The 27,934-nt window shown below is 37.2% G+C and overlaps 1 protein-coding gene across 2 annotated transcripts in view; it reads right to left on the bottom strand.

Annotated features, from left to right (window-relative positions):
- Positions 1-27,934, bottom strand: part of LRRC4C (leucine rich repeat containing 4C) — a 300,531-nt gene that overhangs the window by 219,084 nt on the left and 53,513 nt on the right. Inside the window, exon 2 of one of the 2 annotated variants that reach the window (XM_040558648.1) lies at positions 708-845. The exons of the other annotated variant lie outside the window; for it this stretch is intronic. The gene's annotated coding sequence lies outside the window, so the exon portion shown is untranslated. The remainder of the gene's footprint in view (positions 1-707; positions 846-27,934) is intronic. 2 annotated transcript variants of the gene reach the window in all.

Consider the following 27,934-nt stretch of genomic DNA (forward strand, 5'->3'; position numbering starts at 1 on the left):
ATTACAGATAGATTACAATCTATTACAGAATTTGACTATGTGTAATGTTGTTTGCTATGCTTCTGCTAGTTCACATAATTAACAGAATACATTCAGAAACTTTGCTACTGTGCCCTGTCTGCTACAGAGAAACCTGAGCTACTACAATCCTCATATACTATATTTAGGAATATATTTCTGATATCAACATGATAACAAGAAAGGAAGCTGTAACATTTTAAAATTCATTCTCTGTTGCTAAATCTTTTCTCTTTCTAGCTAAGAGTTAAACAGCATCCATCCTTGATTTCATTTAATTGCTTTATGAAGATGCAAAAGTCAGAAAGAAGATCTCATGAAAGTTTTCCAAATAATTTCTTCAATATTGTTGCAACTGACAGCCAGATCCAGCATGCGCTTTAACCACAAACAAAGGTGACTGGAAGATTGACATAGATACCAAAAAAACCTCTTCCCTCTAATTTACTTCTGCTACCAATGGAGAACCTACAGTTATCAATTTAAAAGTCAGTTTGAGATCTGTCAAAGAAACTGATCACCAATCACCCTTTTAAATGTTTGTTTGTTTAATACAGTCATATGTGTTTCTATAAAGAGATACAGATGAAGCAGCCAAGAATGAAGTTTGGAAAAAAGGTAACAGCAGACCTAAGCAGACACGCAACATTAATGAATGTAAAAAGGAAGGAAAGTGATTTTCAGTTTACCTGTCCTCAGTAATTCATGGTACAATTAATTATCTTCCATACCAAAGTATATTTCATTTATTTTCTCAAATGGCATGCCGTATCTTAGGATATTTCCATATTAACAATCTCCATTGCACATTCCTTTTTTCTAGCAACCTGTGTGTGTTAGGGGGAAAAAATAACATTTTATGGTTCATTGTGTCTCATGCTGATAGAGCACCAGATTTTATCACGATTTATAGTATACATACATAAAAATATCATGACTCAATAATGAAATAGAAACACCACTGAAGTACAGGTTCTTAATATTTCTTAGGCAGACCATCTAAAATATATGATTTATAACCATAGAGAAAGAGAATTAATTTTGTTTTAACTAGAGGTTAAATTTGTTCAACTAGAATTATTCTTTTCTTCCTAATTTCATCGAAAATAATAGTAATAATAATGAAGTACTTGTTCACCACAGTATGGGCAGGCTAGAGTACATCCATTACTCCATTCACCAGACCAAAATATTTACCTACTGTAGCACCAGTTCACACCATACCTCAGAAAAAATATTAATCTATTTCTGAGCTGTATACATTGGTATGTTGGATATTTTTTCCTACCACCCTCCCTTTTATCTGCCTGTAGGACAAATCTTTTCATCAGTCTGCTTCCATTGTGGTTTTATAGATATGTGAGAGCTGTTTGTGGCTACTTAAATATTTTATTCATCTGAAACTACTTCCTGTCATTGCACTGCAGAACAACAAAATTCTAAGGAAGGCATATACAATGTAAAGCTACGTTAATTTTGTGCATTTGTCCAAATATTTCTACCTGACAATGTAATTTTCCTTTTGAAGTAAAAAAAAAAAAAAAAAAAAAAAAAAAAAAAAAAAAAAAAAACATTTGGTACTAAATGAAAAGGTAATTAGTTAACCAACAGACCACAGATGTATGGTATCTGACAAGTTAATGTGAAAACCCAAATCTTTTCATAAAAAAAAGATGATTGGATTTGAATTCCAGGAGGCTCATTTCTTCTCTGTTTGAATGCAACATCTGAAGGAAAACTCGAGAGAGAACAATATGGTAGCTTTACAATTACCTTATAAGTAATAATAATCTGAGATATTATAATATTGCAGTTTCCCTTTGAAATTTCACGAATTACAACAGCACACATCACTAACCTCTGTACATCATATTTCATCGGTTATATATAATCCTTCTGAAAATGATGTGTGTAGATAATATACAGTACGTTTTGACACGAGTCATGTTTTCTCAATGGTGATTTAGTATCCCAAGCATAGATTATCACCTGCTTTCATTAACTTAGTGTGATCCACTGGATTTATTAATCGGCTCTAATAAAATTACTAGGTTCTTGCCTATTAAAAATAAATACATTCTTCATCAAATGTATAGAATATAAACATAGAAATATATTCAATATTAAAGAAAAAATATATTGGGAATGGAACATAAATGTAAAAAGATAAAAGATCTATTCTTTAAAGTGAGGAAAAAAAACCTTTATCCATATGCCTACACCACTGATACATTATTCACCTTCCATAAGAAATCAGAATAATCAGGCGACAAAATAGAAAAATGATACAAAAAGGCATCAGACATATCCACAGTCACAGTTTAACTTACTATTATATACAGAAAAGCTACAAAGATTATGGTTTCTCTAAAACTTTATCAACAAGATCATTCCAAAACCTTGGAAGTTTGTTGATAAAGTTTTAGAAAATAAGTTTTTGGAATGATCTTGTTGATAAAGTTTTAGAAAAGCCATAGAAGAACCCTAGAGAGAAAATTTACTCCTGGGCTGCATAAAGATCAGAATTCGGCCAAATGTTAGCACTAAAATTATGAGAGCCAGTCTGCCAAAGGAAAACAGGAGGTATGTTTCATCTTGCAATAATGCTTTAATAAATTTTAAACGAACTTCAAACATTTTATCTGACATCAGTATTTTATCTTCCACAAGGATGTTATGAACTACCTTTGGCAGCTGTACAGAAATGAGATGAGATTACTGTCTACAGACCAGATTCTTCTTTACATAAAAAATAGTGTATAATTCTATAATTAGTGTATAATTCTGTAATTCCATAGTTACAGAAATATTTGCCACTTGGTATTAAAAGTATTAAGGTATTGCTTCAATGAAAAACTTTCTTAATCTATCCTGTCTTCTTTAATATAAATAAAATTTAGCATGTAATAATTTTAGCCTTATCAGTTAATCCAGCTTTATTAGTACAATAATTTTTGAAGGTTAGCTGAAGTTTTTCAACGACAGCACAAAATTCACATTCACCCATGTATGTATATAGTGGTAAATATCATCATTGTTCAATTCCTACTCTGCTTTCAAGCAAAATTCGGGCAAAAGATGGTGCAATGGTTACCAATGAGACTGAGACTTTGAATATTGAGATTCTTTTCCTAATTCAGACATATGTTTAAACTGGATCACCAAAGGTGGTAAATAGGCATTATACACAGAAAAGCATTGTGCATATGGATTTTATTGTTCAGACTCTGTTTTCTATTTGTAAAATGGCAGTAGTAATTCAATGTATAATTTACTTCATCTTTTTACTTGTATACAATAGTCAACTGTTTGCACAGTGATAACTTGACACTGATACTTTCATAATAAAAGTAATATCAACAGTAATCTTCTGATAGTTAAACAAGTATTACTATATAATTGCAACTGAGGAACCACCTGTGGTATAAATACAATTAGATATATGGTTAATTACTAAACAGTTTTCATTCCATATTTGGGAATTATAGACTCACAAGAATCTCTAAAGGTCCTCTGAAAATCTTCTAGTCCAACCTCCACTGCTTTAAGCAATTTCAATTAGAGCAGGTTGCCAAGGACCATGTTCAGTCATGTTTTAAGTATTTCAAAGGATGGAGACTCCACAGCCTCTCTTGGCAACCTGTGCTAGCATTTGACCACCATAGCAATACAAAAGTTTTCTTCTTATTTTTAAATGGAATTTTCTGTATTTCTATTTATGTCTATTGCCTTTTGTCTTTCCAGAGGACATCATAGAGAATAGTCTGGTCCTTTCTTCTTCCCCCCCTTCAGGTATTTATATATATTGATAAGATTGCCTTTGGACCTTGCCTTCACCAGGCTAAGTATTCCTAGCTTTCCTTGATGCAGACCAAGATGTTGTTGGCCCTGTCACAGGGCTCATGTTCATGTTCACAACATGCTGGCTCATATTCAATTTGGCATCCACTGGGACCCTCAGGTCCTCTTCAGCAAGACTGCATTCCAACCTGGTCCCCAGCCTGTACTGCTGCCTAGGTTTATTCAACCCAAGGTGTGTGATTTTGCATTTCCAGCTGTTAAATTTCACAAAATTCCTGTCAGACCACTTCTCCAGCCAGTTCAGATATCCCTGAATGGCAGTACAAGCATCTAGTCTATCAATCATTCCTCCAATTCCTCACCTGCACACCTGCTGAGGGTGCATTCTGTCCGATCATCCAGATTATTGATGAATATGTTAGATGGTATTGGACCCAGAACTGGCTTGTGGGCTACATCACTAATGACTGACCTCTTGCTGGACTTGTGTATATCTAACTTGTTCACATGTTTCTCCAAGCTGATACTCTTGTACTGAAGGTAAGTCTTTCCTGCAGACTTTCCCACTTGCCAGGGGACCAGGGCCCTATATCTAAATAATCTATTATTTTAAGCAAAATTACTTATATTCTATGTCCATAAATCTACTAAGCATCTACTGACAAGCATCTATATCATTATATATCCAGCCCCCTGGCCACATCTATGCATGCTATAAACAAACAAACAAACAAAAAAGAATGAAATACAGCATAAGATATACACTCAAAGATTCACATTTAATAGATACTAACATCTTACTTCAAAGATTAAAATACAAATTACATGCAATATTAGAAAATACTCTAAGATACAGAACAGTAGTAGATAATCACTTAAACTCAATTTCTGTGAGCCTGACAGGAATCATGCACCACTTCATAGAGAATAAGAAAGAAATTGTCTTACCTTGAAAAGAAAGGACATTGTCACCTTTCTTTCCATTTTCAATTATCAGAAAAGAAACATTTTTGGTAAGGAACATATGGTCATTCTGAGTTTGTCTCTTCCTTCTGTTGCTTCACAATTCCTTCACAAATGCCTTCAGCCTCAAGATCAAACACTAAAACTACCACTACTCAAGATCAAACATTAACCTGCCACTACTAAGGTGCCATATTAATGTTCAAAAGAAACACATTTTTTGGTTTACACAGAGAAAAGATAATTGAATGTTGAGCTCTTTAGAGCAAATTCCCTGAAGCCAGGTTTCAAAGGTATCTATAATATTTTGAGGAAGTGTTATTAAAGTGAGAATTTTGTTTGTTTGTTTCTCCTACTCTCTCTAACACCACAGAATCTTATTTCCCAATCATGTTCCTATAATACAACAGTCCCTGAAAATAAAGATTGGTCTTTCATCCATCATCAGCATAATATTTTCTTGTTACAACGCCTACTGCACTTCTACTGTATTTCAACAGCCTGTTGGTGTCTCAAAACTTTAAATTAATTTTTTGACCCTTTAATTTCTAATTCTGATTTAGCTCTGCTCTCTGGTAGTTTGACAAGATGCGTCACTACCTTCTATTTTCTGCTTTATAAATGCTATGTCTCAGTCTGATGAGATCATCTTTCCACCATTTCTACAGCAAAGACTGCATGATTGAGTAAGGAAAAATGGTCTCATCTATCTCCATTTTTTATTTAAATGAAACCAGATACCTTATTTTCACAGTCCTGCTCATCCCTCACAGAAGTAACAAGGTCCAATTATTTCATGTTACACATTTTCACAGACAAGTTAGAAAAAATAATCCTTTATATTATTGGACCCTGATGGGTGTTGACTGAGAATTAATCACTTGGGTTTTCCTTCCCCGTGCATATCATTACAAATTTGTGTACTTGTGAAATAGACTGTGTTCTGCAAATTCATGTAGTTATCCAGAATTTTCTAAATAACATGATTTTCCAGCACTTAGTGCAGGGCAGCTTCCTTGTTTCATAATGATTCTATCCCAAAAAGAGTTGGACTACTATACAGCATAGGTCAGAGTACCACACTTCAGGAGACTTGGTTGGGCTTATACTTCAAATAGTCACAGTTACAGAACATGGCATAAAAAGTGCACAGATACTTCTCTTACTTATACCTGGGGGGATGGAGATTAAAATTTGTTTCCTATACTGTAATTCTGAGAAGGACTTCTAACACATTCATTGAAGTGAGTTCACTCAGCACTGAACTAAGAATTTTGGAAATGTTTTAGGTTATTTTTTCTTTCTTAATCATGACATTCATGCACTCACATGAAGAAATGCCTTGCACATATGAACCACTACATAGCTTTTAGAGATGGAGTTTCCAGCCATGTAAAACTGACAAAGACAAGTCGATAAAACATTTGTTAATCATGGCATAGGATACAGCCCAAACTTTAGGCAGTTTTTCAGTGATGTTCCTTTTATTCTGCCATTGCCTTAAACTACCTGATTTTTATTTTTATGTATTTGGAGGTGGTAGGGACTAGTTCTCCATTCTCAGTGATATTTGTTTCCCTCCTATATAAAGTCTCAGCTACTACTCCATCCCTAAAAAAAAAAATTAAAAAAAAAAATTAATGACACCACAGTAGTAGTTAACTTTCGCTGTTATGAACAACACTTTTTCAATTCATTCTCTAGTGTCTGGCATTCGATGGAATCATCAACACCTGTGCAGAAATGAATGTAAGTGTACACTGAACCCAAATCAGAGTAAGAACATTTTAAACCTGCCCTACACAGGTGTAAAAGATGTTACAAGGCAGAGTAGAAATGTCTGTATTTAATTATGGGGCTATCCAATCACAGCCAGGGATGCATTTGCTTCCAAAAGATGACCACAGCAGGAGAGCTTCCCCCTCATCCTTGCTGTGGAAGCCACATGGTCCAAACAAATGGGAAGGAGCATCACCAGCTGATTCAGAGTGCCCTCTTCTAGGCACAAAAGGTTTCCTCAGAGGAAATCTCACATCATGTTCAAATCTGTCCCTTCAGCTTCTAAATGTAACAGGAACAGCTTGAGATGCACTGGCTTTGCGATAGACTGGGAAACAGGACACTGCAGCAGAGCTTACTGGCTGTAAAAACTTTTAAAGGATGTTTTACATATACTGTTTGCATGAAATTGCAGTGTATAGACTAATGCTATTTTAAGTCATTTTTTGCTCACTAAAACTAAATCAAAATATGACACATTCTGAAATATGAATGTACCCACTTGTGCTTACATCTGTCCTGGTTTCAGGTAGGACAGAGTTAATTTTCCTCCTAGTAGCTGGCAGGGTGCTATGTTTTGGATTAGAATGAGAAGAGCGCTGATAACATGCTAATGTTTTAATTGTTGTAGAGCAGTGCTTACACCAAGACAAGGACTTTTCAGCTTCTCGCTCTGTCCTGCTAGCGAGCAGGCTAGGGATGCAGCAGGAGCTGGGAGGGGACAGACCCAGGACAGCTGACCCAAACTGGCCAAAGGGGTATTCCATACCATCTGATGTCATGCTGAACAATATATAGGGGTGGCTAGCTGGGGTGGAGGGGGGGCTGGCTTCTCGGGGATAGGCTGGGCATCGGTCAACGGGTGGTGAGCAATTGCATTGTGCATCACTTATTTCGTACACATTATTACTATTAATACTATTTTTATTATTATTATTATTATTGTTATTCTTTTCCCTGTCTTAATAAACTGTCTTTATCTCAACTCACAGACTTCACTTTCCCGTTTTTCTCCCCCATTCCGGAGAGGGAGTGGGGAGGGTGAGCGAACGGCTGTGTGGTGTTTGGCTGCCAGCCGGGCTAAACCACAACACATCGAAATAACTGAAGATATGAGTCATTACTGGGTTTCATACAGATTTATATCTGGCCCTAAGTTGTCCTCACGTACTCCGTGACAGCTGCTATTCAATTTTAAGAGGCAATAGAGATGAAACTTCTGGACACAGTAAAAAGACATATCATAGTTACTATTCACATATGCAGAAACAGAAACTATTTTCCACACTGAGATTTATAAATTCAAATGATTTCATTTATCTGGACAGGACAATATTTAGTTTTATTCAGAATGCGTTAAAAAAAAAAAAAAAAAAAAAAAAAGTGGCTAAGCCAGAAAGATTTTATACTCAAGTGGCTTTAAAAACAAGCTTTGTTTCATTATATACTCATTATCATATTGTTATTAAATGTTTACATATTATTATATATTTATATATCATTATTATATATTAATTATCAATGCAGCAATCTAAGTCATCTGATAAACTCGTACACACAGAATCCACAAACATCTAAAATTTTAGTCCACAGCTAATTGATGCAAGAAAAATAATTCTTCATGTCATAAATATACGGATATAGATAAATGATATTCAGGCATGTAATACCTTACAACCAGATTATCCTGAGGTTACAGTAATTGCTATTATATTTTACCAATGTCTTGAAAACAGAATTTGAGTATCATAGTAGGATGATGGAATAAAAAGGATTGTATTACCCCTCTGTTAAAGCAGTGTATGCTCAGGATTAAAGATGTGTGGAAACATGTTCTGCAATTTCTGAATATAAGACAGGTTCCTATTTCTGAGGAAGGAATCACGTTATCATTGCTGCTAAGATATGACTAGAATTAAAAACAAAACAAGCAAGCAAATCAACAAGCATACAAAAACAACAAACAACTGAAAGCCTGTAACTTAAACTTTTACTGAAATATCTTGTCCTTATTTTGATTTGCAGGTTTACAGATTTATTTCTTTGTATTTCCTACAAATCAATCCACATGTACTAGAAATAGCATACATCAAGCAAACAACAGTCTAAAAATCAGTTTTCTCAAAAACATTTGATCCAAAAATGATTCCTAACTGGATCAAGTCAGTGTATCTTATCTTCTATATGAGCCGTTCCCAGGCTACATTACACAGCAAGGTGCCATGTGGCTCTCCATATTTTGTAATACGCATTTCAGAGTGGTATATCAAGGCATATTTTTCAAACATCTCGATTTCCCACCCTCCAGAGACTCATTTCAATTAAAAGATACTTCTCACTGACATAGATCAACCAAGATAAGGTGGAGAAAGCACAGAAGGCATCATAAAGTAACACTGAACACTTCTGGCTGAAAAGCCAATTATTTGTTTTTAATCAGTATTTATTTATTTCAGTATCCTTGTAGAGTATAGATTAGGTTAAACAAAAGAGAAAAGCTTTTTTGTTTGTTTGTTTTTTCTCCCTTAGAACCTACTGGATTACTTTCCCTTTCATGTTCTTCTCCTCTTCCCAGATTCACCTATGAACAGAATCCTTCCTAAGAGGGTCAAAACACAAATCTGAGCTCCTTTTAAAAATTAAAAATAACCTGACAAATGAAGTTACCAGACACATAAAGGTAAAGGAAAAAATAGCACACAAACTATAACAACCATAATAAGGACTACAGTGGCTTCGTATACAAAAGATAAAAGATTTTATCAAGCCTTTGTCCTTGAGTTTTCACAGAGGTGAATTACTATTTCAACAGTTTGTCACCTCCTAATCATGATGTTTTCATGATGCAGACGAACTGAGGATTAGACTTAACTGCCCCTGAAAAAATGAACCTGAGAAAAAGATCAGCATGCATTGCATTGATCCCCAAAGCACTCAGCAGAAAATGAACATATATTGACCAACGAGTGGAATAATGGCTTTGTTGACAAGCTCAGTGAAGTTCTGTCTCTGCAACTAAGTGGATGGAGAGATAAAAAGACCAACATATGATGAAAATCATCTCCCTATCACCTCTTTTCACTGCCTGTCTTACAGAATCATCCACCTTCAGCCACACACATGGCCAGCTGGCCTCAGAGGAAGGATGGCACATCATTTGTGAACACAATGATTTCTTTGCTTTTCTGGTCACAGATGATAGGAAAGCACTTCTCGCTTCAGAATATGGCCCTATCACTTTCTGTAATAATTAATAACACCCCTCTTCGCATCTTAATTAAATTAAGATCAAGTCAGCAAATCCACAGTGGAGTCATGGTCTCAATTTATCCTTGCAATATTGTAAGGTCCCCTGAGTATTATATAACTGCCAACATGTGAGTTGTATGCAACACTTCTAAATACACACATTGCATAAGAAAAACGAAAGAATAAATCACTGTTGAAGACAGATACAAAGCAAAAAGGGAAAGAAGTATGACAAGCGGATCCAAAGAGTAGATGGAATAAAAGAGAAAGATGACTCTACATTTAAATAAATTTAAAGTAGTCTTAAATTAAATTTTGGAAGGATTAGAAATTGTATCAAATGCATTAAAATATAACAACTCGGAAAGAAAACAACAACAGATTTAACTTTGTTTCAATCAGTCATAGTACTCAACAGTGCAATGATACAGTCTTTATAATCCTGCACCAATGGAAAATACATGCTGTGGAGAGAGCTCGCAGCAGTGAAAGCAAGACAATCTTGTAGTGGATAAAACTTTTAAACTCTACATTGTTAGTTTGCATACAGTCCATTAATCAGGAGTGTAGGTGTTAGGGATATTCAATGGTGAAGTGGCTGGGCTGTGCAGACTGGAAACCCGTACAGGGAACATTACATGCTGATGCTAAGAAAGGAGATCATTCTGTCCTCTTATTTCAGTCTGTCCTATGGTTCTTTATATGAACCTAAGCAGATTCAGCTGGAAAACAAGAACATTATATTCTGATAACAATAATAATTATTATTATTATTCCTGACTTTGATTTGTTTTTGAAAATGGCAAAAGCCAAACTCTCGGAAAATATTTGAAATAGAGGGGAAAAAAAAAGTTCAGTACCTTTATATAATCTATTGGCTCAGGCATATATTTGTTTGATTACAGTACATCAAAGATCAAAATATAATGGTATGCTTGCTTTTCTTCATAAAGAAAAAAAATACTGCTGGGGTGTAAAGAGACAAAAAGAAATAATAAGTGTTTTTTTTTTTTTTTTTTTTTTATGTATTTTAAAAATGTATTTAAAAAAAAAGGATTAACTTCACCATTAATTTGTTCCATTTCCCTCGTACTGCCTGAAACACTCATTCCTACTACATCCTGTCTCACTGCCTAAATTACACTGTCTAAATTACATACTTATGACATGATATTAGAACCAGACACCTTTCCCTGATAGGTAACTTTCAGATACAAATAATGATTCTTCTTCTATAGCAGTAATATGTTCATTCTTCTGATATGCTTTTACAGTGTTAACTCTAAATCAGCAGTAAGTTGTCTCCTCTTGCTCTCAGAACAATGTAAGAAATGACCATACACCTACACACAATTCTGCCATTATCAAGACTTCTGTACAAGGTAAATTGGAAATCAAACCAATTCCATGTTCAAAAAATTACTTTCCCTACTGAGTCTTTTTTTTTTTTTTGATACAGATGCCTGTCCACATACAGTAGCGCAAGGCATGCATGGCTATATGGATTCAACTTTCAATTAATAACTAGTTGTCCTAGGTCCATTATTAAAACTTTGACAAAAGGTAAGGAACAATGAAAAAAGTCACTAGGAAAAGAATATTGGATTTTTTTTATTATTATTAATAATATGGTAGAGAAATACTAAAAATGGTAAATAAATGTTAAGATTCTTCTAAAAATGCTTGATCTCCTCCTCATCGCACTTCAAAGAAAAAAAAAATCACAATAGAGTGATGCAGTCATGTTCCTACATTCAGCTTAATTTTCTAACTTTGCTGAGGAAATCAGATATAAAATATAAATACCTGTAACTTCACAGAATGCTAATTTGTAGAGTTCATCTCTATTCATGAATACTTGTTTGCGCATGTGATATTATATATGAAAGTACCTATAGAAGTACATATCAACACTTGTCCTTCAATGATACTGAATAAAATTAATGAAGCTGTTTTTTCTGTATGCTCAGATGTTTAATTCACATGTAGGTATTATATATCCATGTATATGAAGTGGAGAAAAATATTGGTAACTTCTACAAAGGATAAGGAAGACTCCTAAAGTTGTAACAAGATTTGCACCTGAAAAAGTTTGGAAGGTACAATTTTCTAATGTAAAGACATACATGCAAGATAATAAATAATTTTTAAAATTATGAAAGGCAATTTAAATCATCTGAATAATCTAAATAAGGAAAAGGAGAAAAAAAAAAAAAAAGGAAAAAAGGCCAAGAAATACTTTTCCATATACTACTGAGTACATTCATCTGTGTTTAGAATTTTCAATTCTAAGCATCAATGCTGACTATATCACTGAGTCAAATATTGTGGCTAGATATCTAATTGCTGAATAACTGCATGGCTCGATACATCTGTGTTCATTAAGATGAAATCAAGAATAATCAACTTTCCTGTCTGCGCAGCAAACAAACTGCTACTGGAATTATGGAGGTTTTTAAGTCTTAATAATCTCTCAAGCTTCCATACAGCATTGTGGGTTACCAGTTCTTTTGCAGGGCTTCTTCTGAGGTATCAGATCAGACATGGCTAGTGAAACTGAATCAAGAGACTGAGAAATGTCTCTTGATTTTGTGTGTATGAAATGTCAAGAACACATTCCTACCATATCTTTGTTCTTGTTGTTGTTTTAATATGAAAATAATGAGCAGAATTGAAAGTATTACCACCGAAGCTTGAATCACTGATTTTGCATACCTAGAAATATCACTACAAAATGACACAGAGACAAAAAAGCATAACAAGTGCATCTCCAGTACCACACTTAAGCACTTTGGCTAGATCTAACCCATTATCTATTTATTGCATGTATCCTTATGTATCACTGAATGACTCACAGAGCTAAAATAATAATTGCAAAAATATCTGAATTTTATGCAGGATTGACAGCCCTGGAGACTTGTCTTCTCTTTATTCACAGAGCAGAAATGGTATAAGTAGCTGTACTACAAGCTTTTGCTCACCACCACCCACTTTGAGAGACTATTGTTAAAGGTAAATGACTTCTCAGTTTTATAGGATGATGCCTACAGCCTTGAGTCATCTCTGGCCTCTTTTGCAGGCTTGATAAGCACTTCCATTTCAAACTGAATTTCAAGGAAATTAAGGAAAACTTGAACCTGTGGGAAGGAGGAGAAACAATTCCTTGTGCTGAACTGAGATACACTAGGTTCTAGGCACCTAAATTAGCAGTCATCTTGTACGAAAAGAAATCCTTTAATTCTCAACTGAGATCACAAAAGGAAGTCAGTCAACTAATACTGCAAGAAATACTGCAAGAAAATATACTGATTATATCAATTTTGTAAACAAGTGGAAGACTTAAGAACCAGCATAGGCATTTTATCAGTGCTAGTTCAACTAACCAATCATGTATATTGAAGACATAATATCTGGGCAATTCCTAACTCTGTTAGGTAAATATGTGAATTTGGTTCAAAACTTTATTAAGGATTTTAATCAGATCAAAGGGAGTGTAATAAAACAGCAGTGAAAGCCCAGCTTCATTTCAATCAGCTAATACAGTAAAGTCTCACAAGTGTGCAGTAATCTTTAACAATACAAATTTAAGTTTCTTCTCTTTTGCAACTGTGCTAAAGTCAAAATATCATTCAGAGTTAGACAGGGAAATTGCCTGGTATCACTCTGCTAAAATTGTGGACATAATGGTGTTCTGAAGAAAATACCTTTTCACCATTCCTAAAACAGAAAATGAGTCACTACAAACACATTTCTAGAGAAAACGCTGCCATGTTTATCTATTTCAAGATAAAACTTTGACTAATATAAGTATTTCAGAAGCATACATCCATAATAGATGCAAAGATACACAACATCACCTTTCTGTAAAAAGGTCTTATTAAGATTAAACTTGCCCCTGTGGCAAATGTGAAATTATTTAATTATAATACAAATTATCTAAATTGAATAGCTTCTATTTCACTCACTTGCATGGTGCTAAGAAGCTCATTAAATTCAATTAGTAGTAATGTACGGCTGTCATGTTTCCTTTCTGAACCACAGAATTATATTAAAGTTCTTCAATTATTTCCCTGTAGAGAATCATTAATACAGCATACCATACAAAAGAAAAGCTTCGAAGATTCTTAAAGATCTACTTACTTTTCCTTCGGTTTTTAGACATTCAGTCTCAAAGAAAAGAAACATTAATGGAAACATGATAATGCATTAAGTAGATCCAAAACAAAAGTACCTCGTGATGAAGAACAACAACAGGCAAAAATCAAAAACTGTCAACAGATATATTAATGCCAACAATACAGCAGAATGTTGCCTCTCGACAAAAATTGAATCTGTGATGATTTGTTGGCAAGAACTCACTTTTTTTGATCTTCATTGTACATGAATAGGTATCACAATGTTAAAGAATTTTAGTAACCTATATTTCACTGTGCATTAATTAAATCAAACTTCAAACTGACCTGACACCAAAACCCTTTCATAGCAATAAGCTTATATGGATAAGGTTATTGTTATAGTGTTTATATGCCTACAGACAAGATGACTTTAAATGTAAAAGTTTGCATTACACACGCACAACAGGTCTGCAATGTCTTGTTCACTGTTAGCTGCTGAAGAACAGGAGCTCTTTCACTCTTTGCAGCAGAGACACTTCAGCGGAAGTGAAGAAGACATAAGAACAGAAATATTAACTTATTCTATTTTATTTTTTTATATATATTTGAAGTTACACTTCAGTTTGAAAAAACTTGAGCAAGTATTATATACACTGATGCACAGCTTTGCAAGATCAAAAGAATCTGATGACACTCAGGAGTGTTGCAAATAGTTCAATGGCACCTGTTTGGCACCTCCAAATTGTAAGCTGGCAATGTAACATCATTTTTCCTGGCATTCTAGATGCCAAGTAAAAATGACTGTCTGGTCTGTCACTGAGCTCAAAAGAGCAGCAAGAGAAATGCACAGATTCCCCATGGGTAGTTCTGCATTGAAATGGTTGCCCTCTCTTTCCCAATTATATGAAACAACCCAGAGCATCCTATGTCGTAGAGAAGGAAAAAGTATAGGTGTTTGAGAGAGGAATGATTGAAGAAATAGAATAGAATAGTAGAATAGACCAGTATCTGGAACTAAAAAGGGCCTTAAGATATATGAGGCAGTCTTGTATCACAGCCTCAGGGTTTGATTAATAAATGAAAAGCAAAGGGAAGAGGAGCTCTTGGTGAATTACATATGCCAATAAGAGGAAAATATTATGTCTCTTTAAAGTTTTATCATCCAGACACTAAAGATTGTTTAGTTTGTATAAACTACTAATGTTGGAAAACAAGACAATATGCCATTTATTTCTTTCCAGTGTACATATGAAGTTGATCTTGCTCAGGTCAGTCAATTGTCTCCTTTTTTTTTTATTTTTTTTTTTTTATGGTCATTTTGCTTCTGGTTTGTGCCCCAATTCTTCATGCATTTAGTTCACCATTTTGTCATGGATGAAAATTTGCATTACATGGATACCGGTATAATTTTTCTTGTGTGTTTTGAAGCAAACTTGAGGACTTTAAACTTCTCAGAAATATGCATCCCAGATGTAGAACAGATTTGTCCAACCATGTGTTTATAATGGAGGGGAAAGGTAATGTCATAAAAGAGCTCAGAACAAGCAGAGTTCTCACTATATTAAAAGAAAAGACAAGTAAAACCAAACATACGTAAGGCATACTCCACTTCCACAAATGCCCAGTTGAATCATCAGTCAAAATCAAACATGAAACAAAGACCTTTTTGATCTTGCTTCTTCTCTGCACATCTTTGGATCACTGAAACTGTTGACCAAGCACATTATCAGTGCAGCGTTCTTGAGGAACTCTCACGTTAAGGGACTCATAGAGTCCCCCCCAGCTGTTTCTTACAAGCTTAGGGGAAAATATCTCTGGACGGTTTCCAAGAGAAGAACTTAAAACATTTCTTTTTTTCTCTCTCTCTCTTTTTTTCCCCCCATATATATACGTAAGTGCCATCACATTAGAAAAAAGGGCATTACACTGAGACAGTCAGGTCATGGCTGGATGAGAGGTTGAACAAGTTTTGTATGCTCTCACAAACTCTTCTGTTAATCTCACAGTCCCCTACCCTGTCTTTTTCAGCCTCTTCTTTCAGTTCCTGGTACCATTTCAAAGTTAAGAAGGAAGGGTAAGAAATTTTGAAGAGATGCTTAATGGATCTAGAGTAGAAAATGAAAGACAGGGAAAATGTGTTTCATTTGGAAACCCTACCACTGCACCTGAAGGGAAAAATGCAAAATACAGTCCTTCTGTTTCATCCTAGCCACAAGCTACTGCAAACCTCTGTTTATGGATGTATCAATCCATTTTTACTATAACCTAACTTTGTGACTATGTTGCTTTCCTCTGACTCTTCAAGAAGCTAAAATGCTTGGGGAATTTTCACAGAATCATCTAGGTTGGAAGAGACCTCCAAGATCACCTAGTCCAACCTCTGACCTAACACTAACAAGTCCTCCACTAAACCATATCACTAAGCTCAACATCTAAATGTCTCTTAAAGACCTCCAGGGATGGTGACTCAACCACTTCCCTGGGCAGCCCATTCCAATGCCTAACAACCCTTTCAGTAAAGAAGTTCTTCCTAACATCCAACCTAAACCTCCCCTGGCACAACTTTAGCCCATTCCCCCTCATCCTGTCACCAGGCACGTGGGAGAATAGACCAACCCCTACCTCGCTACAGCCTCCTTTAAGGTACCTGTAGAGAGCGATAAGGTTGCCCCTGAGCCTCCTCTTCTCCAGGCTGAACAATCCCAGCTCCCTCAGCTGCTCCTCGTAAGACTTGTTCTCCAGACCCCTCACCAGCCTTGTCGCCCTTCTCTGGACTCTCTCGAGCACCTTGACGTCCTTCTTGTAGTGAGGGGCCCAAAACTGAACACAGTACTCGAGGTGCGGCCTCACCAGAGCCGAGTACAGGGGGACAATCACTTCCCTAGACCTGCTGGCCACGCTGCTTCTTATGCAAGCCAGGATGCTGTTGGCCTTCTTGGCCACCTGAGCACACTGCTGGCTCATATTCAGCCGACTATCAACCAGTACTCCCAGGTCCTTCTCGGCCAGGCAGCTTTGCAACCACTCATCTCCCAGCCTGTAGCGCTGCTTGGGGTTGTTGCGCCCCAGGTGCAGGACCTGGCCCTTGGCCTTGTTGAACTTCATACAGTTGGCCTCAGCCCATCGGTCCAGCCTACCCAGATCCTCCTGCAGAGCCTTCCTACCCTCGAGCAGATCGACACATGCACCTAACTTGGTATCATCTGCAAACTTACTGAGGGTGCACTCGATCCCCTCATCCAGACCAAGATATTAAAGAGGACTGGCCCCAGTAATGAGCCCTGGGGGACGCCACTAGTGACCAGCCTCCATCTGGATTTGACTCCATTCACCACGACTCTTTGGGCCCGGCTATCCAGCCAGTTTTCAACTCAACGAAGCATACGCCAGTCCAAGCCACGAGCAGCCAGTTTCTTGAGGAGAATGTTGTGGGAAATGGTGTCAAAAGCCTCACTGAAGTCAAGGTAGACCACATCCACAGCCTTTCCCTCATCCACTAAGCGTGTCACTTGGTCATAGAAGGAGATCAGGTTCGTCAAGCAGGACCTGCCCTTCATAAACCCATGCTGACTGGGACTGATCGCCTGGTTGCCCTGTAAATGCCGCGTGATGACACTCAAGATAATCTGCTCCATGAGCTTCCCTGGCACTGAGGTCAAACTAACAGGCCTATAGTTCCCCGGGTCTACCCTCTGACCCTTCTTGTAGATGGGCGTCACGTTTGCTAGCCGCCAGTCGACTGGGACCTCCCCTGATAGCCAGGACTGCCGATAAATGATGGAAAGCGGCTTGGCCAGCTCCTCCGCCAGTTCTCTCAGTACCCTCGGGTGGATCCCATCCAGCCCCATCGACTTGCGTACATCCAAGTGCTGTAGCAGGTCGCCAACCATTTCCTCGTGGATAGTGAGGGCCACATCCTGCTTCCCCCATCCCCTTCCACCAGCTCAGGGTACTGGGTATCCAGAGAACAACTGGTTTTGCCGCTAAAGACTGAGACAAAGAAGGCATTAAGCACCTCAGCCTTTTCCTCATCCCTTGTAACTAAGTTTCCCCCCGCATCCAGTAAAGGATGGAGATTCTCCTTAGTCCTCCTTTTTGTGTTGATGTATTTGTAAAAACATTTTTTGTTATCTTTAACGGCAGTAGCCAGATTGAGCTCCAGACGAGCTTTGGCCTTTCTAATTTTGTCCCTGCACAGCCTCGCAACATCCTTATAGTCCTCGTGAGTGGCCCGCCCTCTTTTCCAAAGATTATAAACCCTCTTTTTTCTCCTAAGCTCGAACCACAACTCTCTGTTCAGCCAGGCTGGTCTTCTTCCACGCCGGCTCGTCTTTGGGCACGTGGGAACAGACCGTTCCTGAGCCCTTAGGATTTCCTTCTTGAAGAGTGCCCAGCCTTCCTGGACTCCTCTGCCCTTCAGAACCACCTCCCAAGGGACTCTGCCAACCAGTGTCCTGAACAGCTCAAAGTCAGCCCTCCGGAAGTCCAAGACAGCAGTTTTACTGGTCCCCTTCCTGACTTCGCCAAGAATAGAGAATTCTACCATTTCGTGGTCACTCTGCCCAAGACAGCTCCCGACCACCACATCTCCCACCAGTCCATCACTGTTTTTGAACAGAAGTTCTAGCGGGGCACCTCCCCTGGTAGGCTCTCTAACCAGCTGCATCAGGAAGCTATCTTCCACGCTCTCCAGAAACCTCCTAGACTGCTTTCTCTGGGCTGTGTTGTGCTTCCAGGATATGTCTGGGAAGTTGAAGTCCCCCACGAGAACGAGCGCTGACGATTTTGCAACTTCTGCCAGCTGCCTGTAGAACTCCTCATCCATCTCCTCATCCTGGTTCGGCGGTCTATAACAGACCCCCACCAGGATGCTTGCCTTGTTGGCCTTCCCACTGATCCTAACCCACAGAGACTCAACCTTATCAGTCCCAGCCTCAAGTTCCACAACATCAAAACACTCTCTAACATAAAGAGCCACACCACCACCCCTTCTGTGCTGCCTGTCCCTTCTGAAGAGCCTATAGCCAGACATTGCAGCACTCCAGTCATGAGAGTGGTCCCACCACGTTTCCGTGATGGCAACCAAGTCATAGCCTGCCTGCTGCATGATGGCTTCCAGTTCCTCTTGTTTGTTACTCATGCTGCATGCATTAGTGTAGATGTACTTCAGTTGGGCCATTGCCTTCTCCCCCGGCCTTGCCATTGTTCCCCCTGGCACAGCTCCATCCCCCCATCCTACCATCCCCCAGCCCCATCCCCCTTCCTACCTAGTTTAAAGCCCTCTCAATGAGCCCTGCCAGCTCCTGGGCTAGGATCCATTTTCCCCTTAGAGATAGGTGGGACCCGTCTGCGGCCATCAGGCCGGGTGCCGAGTAATGCACCCCATGGTCAAAAAAAACAAAATTTCTGTGTTGGCACCAGCCTCTGAGCCACGTGTTTATCAGGTGGGCTTTCCGCGTCCTCTCTGTACCCCTCCCTGCCACTGTAGGGATGGACGAAAACACCACCTGTACTCCCGCTCCATCCACTAACCGTCCCAGTCCCCTAAAATCCCGTTTGATAGCCTTCAGGATTCTCTCTTCAATATTATCACTGCCAGCCTGGACTATCAAAAGCGGATAGTAGTCAGAGGGGCGAACCAGGTTGGGAAGCTTTCTGGCAACATCCCTGACCCTGGCACCAGGGAGGCAGCAGACTTCCCTATGGGTAGGGTCAGGCTGACAAATAGGGCCCTCTGTCCCCCTGAGAAGGGAGTCGCCTACAATTACCCTTCTATCTTTCTTGGTGGAGGCAGTCTTGAGGTGTGGAGTCGACCTCCTTGCCCTAGGTATCCTCCTGGGTAGACTTTCTACCTCATCTTCACCCACCGGTCTCTCAAGCTCTAGGGCCTCAAACCTGTTGTGTACGTGCACCTGGGAAGGCGGGGGTGGGAGTGGGGGGGCGTCACCTGCGAGGTCGAGCAGGGACCTGTCTCCATTCCTCCTTAACTCCTATTTTACACTTATATTTTACACTTATAAATTAGGTTAGTATTTGGGATAAAAAGCTCACCATTTCTTCTTGCTCTAATGAGTAATTTAAAATCCAATGAAGAGGAATCATTGCTGAAAGCTCCCAGGAATGATCTTAAGATGACTTAAAAGAAAATTTTAGACCTCCTAGCTCAACAGTAACTGAATTGACAGAATGGAATGAAGACTGCTTCAGGTTGAAGTAGTGGATAAGCCCATACATGCTTTGGCAAAAATAATAAAAAAAAAATCCTCCTCTGTCATTTCCTTCCAAGGCTTTCCATAGGAGTTCAGTTTTCTGTGACCTCATTCTGGCTTTAACACAACACAGGTGTATAATGTTAGTTAGGAATTTTCTGAAACCTGCTATGCTACAGGAAAGAACTGTGACAAATCACGTAGCCTCAAACCATTCAAGACATGAAAGGTAAAACTGCAGAAAAAGGTAAAATAGAAGAGAGTAGAATTGTCAGCAGCTCATGGAATCAAGAGAAAAAAAACAAGGGTATAAAAAAAGTACAGGAATCTTGCTTGCACGCTCTTCATGTAGAGCAGAAGTCATCCAGACTGATCCAGAAAATCTAACACTGTTTCTACCAGACCTTTTCTTATTTCATCTACACAGATTATACCAGTCTCTCCATTTTGCATTCTGCTCTTCACTTTCAATGAAACTAACAAAAGACATTATGAAAACTCAGATTGCTTATTTGGACAAAACATATAGGCTATTTAGATGGTCAATAACTCCTTTCTGTTGTCAGAAGACAAAGGATTACAATTTCCTTCTGTATAATAGCTTTTAAATTGTGAGAATGTTATCATGCTCTTTAAAAGGCAGAAGCAAAAGGGCTGGAGAAAAGCACATAATTCCAGTGCTGCATCCTAGCACTGAAATGGATTGCTGCCAGCTGTAAATGTACTTAATTCATGTCTTACTATAAGAGAAGATGAAGGCCATTTGTTAGATACATTATATGATACCATACAAATGTCAGCAGTATTTTATAGTTCTGTGAAATTTGGAGAAGTGACAACAGAAATTATGACATTTAATATAATTGCTCCCTTCCTACCTTCAGAGAACTATCTCAACCATTTTTAACAATAATTTTCTGCTCCCTTGAACCCTGTATAGAAAATATCACTAGTGGAGAATGAAGTATGTTATACCAAGCATCTTCTCCTGAAATCATCCACATTATCAGCTAAGCTGTGAAAGCAGAATCTTGGGACAGGGGGAGACAGAGAGCAGTGAACATTATGAAAAGAGATTCTGGCAAATCCTACCACATGCAACTGGTGTCACAGTAGTACTCCCACAATATCTAAAACAGAAAATAAGAAATATCCAAAAATTTATAATTTTTGAACATGAATTTAAAATTTTAATCAGACTATATATGAAAACTTCTAAATATTTCACAAAGACTTCAGCTAAGTATTAAATAGCTTTATTTGTTTCCAAACTTAGAATTATGACCTACATTAACAATATAAAGAAGTCTTCACAGGAGTTAGACCAATTTTACAAATGACAGAAATATACCAAACACATCTGTGTGACTGTTGCTCACCACTGAAAAAAAAAAAAAAAAAGAAGCATGCAGAAAAAAAAAAGGGGGAGGGGGGGCACGGCATGTCGACACGACAATACACACACAGACAAAAACTAGTGAATCACAAAAACTAGTGAATTGACACAATCTGCTGCTATTGACCAGAACTACAAGAATTCTTATGCGTTTCTAAATGAGTCTTCTTCAGGTTTCATTAACTATAAAAAGTGAAAAATCAGCTACATCCCTTATTATATAATAGAATGTGGCAGAAATCAAAGGTAAAATAAATATTCTAAAATACTTAGTACTTCCACACACTGAAGAATGATCTGGGAATTACCAAAAACCATTTTTACTGAAATCAGATATTCCTTTTTTTTTTTTTTTTTAAATCTATATGAGTCACTTGGCACTCAAAATTTGGAAACTACAATCTACTTCATCTACATCACAATCCAACTATTTCCTGTAATTTGTGATCTAGGAACAATAATTGTATTACTGTATCTATATTTTGTGGGTGGCCCATACTGTTTTCTTATGCATATCATGTCTTTAGTATGGAAACCAAAGTACTCTACCACTCAAAGGAAGAAGTAGTCTCTTACTCCCACTTACTTACCTTTTCCTCAGAAGTCACACTGGACAAAAATGCTTCATAAGGAAATTTCTGTACTCCATAGGAAGTTAGTTACCTATTTTTATCTTCAGTGATTTAGATGTGCATACTATATAGAAAGGCCATTTCACCACCAAATAAACTTATTCTTGACATGAAGTTAAATGATCAAAACCCTATAAAATCAATGGATTTTGTGGCAGGTCAAAATTTTTCAGGATCTGGGTAAAACACCCTGCTAGAGAAGATTAGAAACTTATTCATGTTTGTGGACAGAAGCATTCTTTAAAGTACAGCATAACCATGTTTCTGTGAGCTAAAGCAACCTGATGCTTTCTCAATAAACCCAATAATTTGATTAAATCAGTATTAACTTTACTGTTTTTAACTTGAAAGTTACAATGCTTTCTGCTGTTCAAATAAACAATTTAAGAAAATGAGAGCTTACACAGCTTTGATGAAGTTTGTCTTTTCCATTTCTTGTTGTGGGCCTCCAAAATGGCCTGTCATAGTAATCAGGAATTCAGAGAAGAGGCATACATATAAAATATATTTAATGAGAACATAGTATAGGATTTCTCTCTCCTTCTCACTCACACACACACACACAAGTAGCCAAAGGAATCCACAGGTAGGAAGAAGAATTCAAGTTCTATCTGGCATAGTCAGCAGCATTAAGAGGAGAAAAACACAGTTGGCATATTACATAGGTGGAGAGGAAAATGTTTTCTACATGGAAGGAAGAACTCTCTGCAAGACTTTACTTCTTTGCTGCTTTTCTATAATTCTAAAGCAGGGACTTCCTTCTAAGGTAGCAAAGAATTTAATTTCAAGGCCAAGCCTGGATACAATTTTACTGATAACAAGTCACATTAAAATCACCCAAGACCTTACCACATGCTCAGAATTGTGCCATGTCTCTCATTAACTAATATTCTAAAGCAAATGTGGTGATTGCTGGTTACTCCTTTCACTCTTTGCAATGTCAAGATTCATTTCAATGCAAACTTGCATCTCAAACAAAACTTCTCATTACACGTATGTGATTCATGATTTTGATTACCATATTAATAACCACCAGCTCTTTGTATAAATTCCCATGCCAACAGCAGGATAAAGCTAGCAGTTTGCTATACTGACAATTTTACTCGTTATTTTGAAATCTGTTTCATCATATGAAGATCTGTCCTGCATATGAGTTGTCCATCTATACCACCAGATGGTAATTCACTAACATTAACAGATGTAGAGATCTGACAGGCTTTAGTTTCTCATTTGATCTTTTCTCTGTCCTTTCTATGAAATAACTTTGAATACACTGCATTCTCTCTTCCATTTATATTCTCCTCTCTTTCCTCCCTTCATATTTCCCATAATTCTTTCTTTTCAATTTGAATGGAATGACTTTTCAAGCCTTCTTTAGCAAAATACAAATCCAGTAACATTAGAGCTTGAGTTCAGTATCTTTTGCAACTTGGGGAAGTTGGCAACTTTACTCCAAACAAAGGCCACTGCCTCTAAATTTCATCCTTAATAATGTCTCAACAAAACACATCCCTGTGAAGATATAATAAAATCAGTGTGCATCAAGAGATACTACAGTAGCAGCAAAGTGGCTTTTCCTTAATGGACAATGTTTAACTAAAAGTCATCATTTCATTTTTATTGAATGAAAGGGACTTTGTTATTTTCTCAGTAGTGCCATTTTATCACATGAAACACACCACAAAATACTTTTAGAAGCCTGCTAAGCTTGATAAGTGGTCTTTTATATCGTTTGCTTTAAAATCAATCAAATTCCTTGCTAGCAAATCTTTTGTTGTTGTTGAATATAGGTGGGGGGGGGAGAGGAAACAAAAAAGCAAGCCATGTACATGGTATGTACAAGCCAGCAGTGAGTAGGATTCTAACTGTTGTCAGCCAACTAAAAATACTCATTCAGAAGCAAGTGCTGATAAAAGACCACATGAAGCCAACTATGCCAAACTACTCATATACAACATTTGTAAAGAAACTCACCAGTTCCACATATGAAATTATAGAAATAATTTTTCTATATTCACATTCACGTACGTCAGTAAAGTAAGCCTGTGAAACAATAGTAAAAGATCAAAATGAGACTCCCCACCTTTCTCAAGATATATCAAGCAACTCTGCAAACTATAGGAGGAAATTCGAAAAAAAAAAAAAAGTGGTCAATAAAACATTCAGAACAAATGTGAGCAGAACAAAGTGAAAATAATTTGCAGGTAAAATAAAAACTAAAACTTAGTGATATACACGACCTAGAGATCTAGTTACCAGCCCTTAAGGATGATCTCCAATATGTATCCCAAGAACAACAATTGACACCACATCTCTTAGTGTTAATACTACTTTACACAGCTTTTCTTCCTTCCAAACCCTCTTGGTGTTATGCAATGTTTGGCTACTAGCAGAGAGATATAGCCATGCAAGCAAATGCTGTGCAGCAAATCCACTGCTTTAGATAAAATAATAATAATATATTAGACACCGTGAGCACTAAATAAGTTTCACTTTACAAGGTGAGTATCGTAGAATGTACTTTTTTGTACTAATGTTTGTTATCTAATAATGCAGTTGCCAAAGCAGGTCCACATTATGATTTTCCTACTGATACACTTCTTCAGTAAGTGCAATAATACAATACATGACACAACACTTTATCTGAGACCCACTTAAAAACAAGAAAATAAGTTTAGTAGTTAATTGCAATACTTTTTTAAAACCAGGTAGAAAATATAACATCGGTCAAGAGTAGAATTACTACTTGCAGTCAATGAACATGATTTATTTTCAGCAACTTAAAAAAAAAAAACTATTCTCGCATGTATCATTGAAATACATAATGCATATAGATATAAAATTCATGGGTTTATACCAACATGACATATATCTTCAGCACAGAATGAAAATTGTAATGCACAAGAGAGGTGGCCAGGAGTGCGTTATAAGTCTCTTGATAAATGAAGATTAATGTCACAGAGCTAAGCTAACATGTATTATAATGATATAACAATAATAATAGTTCCTGCTGCTATAAGCGTCTTTTATCTATGGAGCTCAGAGCACTTGACAAGCACTAATTGAAACTCAAAACATCCCTGCAAGGTAGTGCATTTTATTATCTGGGTTCCACAAACTGGAAAATGAAGGCACAGATAATTAAAACAGCTTGCCCTAGGTCACAGAGCAAGCCACTGTTCAAAACAGAAACACAACTTTTAACTTTGTCTTTGAGTTCCCAGTTTTAATTTTCCTCCTGTAATCCTATATGCATAACAGTGATATTAATTAAAACTCCTAACATTACTTCTCCCATTTAAAACAATAGCAATACTGCTCATTCCATTGGTGAAAGTGCATCTGTATCACTAAATAACACCAAAGCTACATTAACATGCAAGATGGCCAGCACGTGCCTATATGTATACTTGCACGATCATATGTTTGTGATGATTCCAAGATCATTTTATATCGTGAGAACAGTACAGAATCACAGAATTGTTGAGGTTGGCAGGGACCTCTGCAGGTTGTTTTGACCAGCTGGGCTGTTTGCCCAGGTCCAAGTCCAGACAGCTTCTGAATATCTCCAAGGAGGTCCAAAACCTCTCTGGGCAAGATGTGCCACTGCTCTGTCACACTCACTGTAAAAAAAAAAAGTGTTTCTGGATGTTCAGATAGAACCTCCTGTGCTTTAGTTTGTTCCCATTGCCTCTTGTCCTGTCACTGGGCACCACTGAAAAGAGCCTGGCTCTGTGCTTTTTTCATCCTCCCTTCAGGTATTTATACACATGGATAAGATCCCCCCTGAGCCCTCTCTTCTTCAGACTGAACAGGCCCAACTCTCTCAGCCTTTCCCCATAAGAGAGACATTCCAAAATGTCTCTTCTATGACATGTGAATGTTACAAAAACAGTATAAAAACACTTTTTTTTTTTTTTTTGATTAGAGGCACATTTGGAAACATGAATGCAGTTCACATGAAGTCAAATATTAAAAGGGGAGTGATACATCTAAAAGACTTCAAAGCATAGCGTTTAGGGAATCCTTCTGAAAAGTAATACTGAAAAAAAAAAAAAAGAGAAAGAAGTAAATAGAACATAGATCTTGTAAAATATGAGAGAATGCCTCAGTCATTACAGATACAAGTGGTGTCATTGCCTCTAATGTTTAGTGGCTTGAGTCATCTATGTGTCTATTTTTACATTAAATAGTTGTCTTGGTCACATAATGTGATTCCTATTTATTTATTTATTGTAAATAGGAACTCTCACATAATTTTTAATCATCCTTTTTTTTTTTTTTTTAATCCTGAGAGACAAAACTATTTTCTCCTGCAACCAAGTTGCTGCTTCAAAGCATATGCAAGAATATAGCAGTATGCATAGGGTACTTCTGATTGTTTTCCTAAATAAGACATTTTAAAAGTAATCAAAGGAAAAAATATCAGAACTGCCTTATGGGAAATGATAATTCTAGCATTTAATGCAATCTGATGGAATAATTAGAAGAAAAAAAAAGGGGGGGGGGGGGGGACCTAAATCGTCTCTGTCTACAGGATTTTCTCTTATTGTATAATTTTGTCCTATTTTATCTTGAATACTCTGAACTGTTCTGACTATTTCAACTCCTACATGTCAAACATCAGTGGCCCACAGTGCTATGGAAATTACACACAGATAAAAGCAAGAGACAGGACTAGGAAAACCACCAAGGTACTTCGCTACAAGGAAAAACATTTACTCTGCTGAAACACACAGACGTGCCTGTAAACAGATATGCCCATTAAATCAGTTAGTCAGCAAGGTCCCTTTTGAAACAGCAACATGAAAAGCATCTTCTCAGGTTTTACTTAAGTTTCTGTTCAAAGGGTGGATGCTGAGCCTCAGGGATCAGCTAGTGACATGAAAATCTATCTTCCAAATCACTCAGGTGTTTTTCAGTAATGAGTTCCCACTTCCCTACCCCTGAAAGGCACAGCAAATAGAGTCATAGATCAAAGCAGCATGGAGCCAAGTGAGTACGGCTGTAGAAGGAAAATGGCAGGGTTTCCGTGTGGTAATGAAAAGGGCCATCACTAAAGGTTTACTCAGGAATTCAAAACTATCACTTACGATTTGAAACAAGGGATCCATTAACTTAGTGCACTTTTCATTGTTATTGATTTACAATCCTTTACTTTCTTTTAATTCCTAACTGTCATTGAATGCTCAGCTGTTCTTTACCCCACAGAATAAACCTTGATGATTTTGCTTTCAAATAATTATTCTCAAATCACATTTTCTTCCTACATCAGCCTCTCAATGAGTTTCATTAATATAGGCTTCCATTTATCCTAATTATGTTTTTGGCAGATTTGCTTTTAGCCACATCTCACCTTACCACAATAATATTTCGTCAGATCACCTGATCAAGTCAGTGTGGCCCTGAACAATCACTTCTTTTCCTGAAATAGCGTCGGGGAGCAGGGGTCCCTAAAGTGCATTAACACATTTAATTAGACATAGTAAAAAGAAAAACAAGTCTTACTTGACTAAATTTCAAGCAAAGCTTACCCTTTGTCTGATAACTGAGAAAATACAAATTTCAGTATATAACTAATTTAAAGAGGTTATTCATATAAATTAAATATATCCTTACACACTTCATTGGACCAGTACTATAATTCCCTGCAAGACCAAAGCCAATGTCACTAAACCTCAATCTGAAAAATCAGTTTCTGCCTCACCTGTGTAGTCAATGCAAATGTGTAGTCTTCAGTTCTCAAAGTTCACTGCTGCAAACACTTCCTAT

This window comes from Cygnus olor, chromosome 5 (genome assembly GCF_009769625.2).
Source record: "Cygnus olor isolate bCygOlo1 chromosome 5, bCygOlo1.pri.v2, whole genome shotgun sequence".
In the NCBI taxonomy this organism is placed as follows: Eukaryota; Metazoa; Chordata; class Aves; order Anseriformes; family Anatidae; genus Cygnus; species Cygnus olor.